Genomic DNA, 964 nt, shown 5'->3' on the forward strand with positions numbered 1-964 from the left:
TGAATAAAATTTTACAGCTACTTCAATATATTGACTAAATAAACATTACATGATTGTGTCTGAACCAAAATCAAACAACAAACACAATCAAAAAATAAAAAGAAAAAATAGGTTAAGTCATTTGCTTGCACATGCAGATGCAATGGAATAGTCAACCATATTACACATCATTACACTGCAGAATAGGGATTCGTATTCAATTAATCAAAATAGGTTCATGTACAACAAAGACAATTTTGAGCAGGATACATTCCCAAATCCCAGTCAACACAAAGGAATGCAGAGAGCCCGGTGAACAGTGGCGCTGACACCTTCTCCAACTTCTTCATATAATTTGTAATTTTCTGCATTGAAAGGAAATTTGTTCTCTGACACCTGTTCCTGTTGAATTGCTTGCAATAATAATATCACCTACCTCAATCTGTAAGAGGTTATAGTTAAATGTCAATCATTAACTCTTTTTATCTCAGCAGAAGAAGACTAAATAATTTCAATAATATACAACTTAAATTTTAAATTTTCATGTACCTGCCAGTAACCATTTTGTGCGATTGGGGCAAAAGTGTGGTCACCCCTGAAGTGCCTCCAATCAACACCACGAAAGACAATCTCACCTCCTATCTTTGAATTAGGATCTCGATTCAGCCATAAAGAGAAGACTTGTCGGCTCACAAGACCTTGTTTAACCATGTTGTACCTGAACTCCCAGCAAAGTCTAGTTTCAATTTCAAGCAATATAAAGAAATCAAAGGAAAGAGCCAGCCAGTAAATGAGGATCAAGTCAGAATCTCTCTGAATCTCTGCAAATGAGGTTCAAGTAAGAATGCCTTCAAAACATTGATTTCATAGATCTAGAGAGAGAGAGAGAGAGACGGTGGAGCTCGCTACCTCGCTGGTGCAGATGACGTTGGCGATGGAGCTTCGAAATCGCTCTGAATCTCGAAATCGATCTGAATCTTTGAAA

At 37.0% G+C, this 964-nt stretch overlaps 1 long non-coding RNA gene across 1 annotated transcript; it reads right to left on the bottom strand.

Moving 5' to 3' along the window:
• On the bottom strand, positions 1-738 carry LOC145820639 (uncharacterized). The gene is made up of 2 exons (XR_014362540.1): positions 529-738; positions 1-421 (listed from the first exon to the last, which is right to left on the bottom strand). It is a non-coding gene; the product is annotated as an uncharacterized LOC145820639 (long non-coding RNA).
• Positions 739-964: the final 226 nt, after the last annotated feature.

This window comes from Camellia sinensis, chromosome 2 (assembly GCF_055761805.1).
Source record: "Camellia sinensis isolate YWXY chromosome 2, ASM5576180v1, whole genome shotgun sequence".
In the NCBI taxonomy this organism is placed as follows: Eukaryota; Viridiplantae; Streptophyta; class Magnoliopsida; order Ericales; family Theaceae; genus Camellia; species Camellia sinensis.